Raw genomic sequence first — 966 nt, 5'->3', positions numbered from 1 at the left:
CTTTTGTTTGGTGTTGCTGGGTTTCTTGTCCTGCTGGAAACTGGAACCAAGTTGGAGCTTGAATTCAGGTTCAGGTTCAAGTTTCAGTTTTTGGAGATCACCGATGTTCTCCTTCCACCGAGAGATGAGAGCCTCGTTCTCCTTGCGCAGCTGTTGAGCCCTCCTCCGAAGCCTCTCGTTCTCTTGAATGATTAGGCAATTTCGCAGGTACAATTCCGTGTTTAATCCCTCCATTTCTCTAGTGTCATCCATGCCCCTGAAACCAAGTTAAGTGATGTCAGATTTGAATTGCGTTATTCGATTCGACTCGTAAGTCAAATGTCCAAAATATGTTTCGAAATTTTTTACGAAAGAAAAGATGATCAAAATTAGAGGGGGGGATGATGAAAATGTACCTGGTTGTGTATGGTGATGGAAGAGATGTTGATGGGTATATATAGAATACATAAAGTAAGTATATAGCAACAAAGCATGAAGGGTCTCACACAAAACAACCATCAAAAGCCTCCCTTCTTTGCATGGGACTTTAACCGTCTTTTTAAAGAAAAAATTGAGAAATTATATGATGAATGTTTTGTCGGTATTCTTGGTAAAATCATTACACGCTTGACATATCCACAACCTAGCAGCAGGCACATGGCTTTCATCGTATAAATCATGTTTCATATGTTTTTACAAATACCATTCCGTTTGGTTTTTAAGATTGGATTTTGAGGGATTCGGAATTGAATTCCATTCCTATCCCATGTTGTCTCAAGGATTTAAAAAAGAATGAAATCCGATTTCATTCTGAAAATCATTCCATTCCATTTTCGTTAAACCGAACGTCCTGTTTATTTTTATTTTATTTTTATAAATCATATGATAAATTGAGCATCATATATGAGATAGAATTAGAAGCGTACTCGCGTAATGCAGCGAGATAAATCGTGATTTTAATATTTTATTTTATTCTTTATCTCAGTC

The sequence above is a fragment of the Cynara cardunculus genome, assembly GCF_001531365.2.
Source record: "Cynara cardunculus var. scolymus isolate 2C chromosome LG 1, CcrdV1, whole genome shotgun sequence".
NCBI classification, from domain to species: Eukaryota; Viridiplantae; Streptophyta; class Magnoliopsida; order Asterales; family Asteraceae; genus Cynara; species Cynara cardunculus.
The sequence above is the reverse complement of the archived record's forward strand: the minus strand, read 5'-3'. Positions refer to the sequence as shown.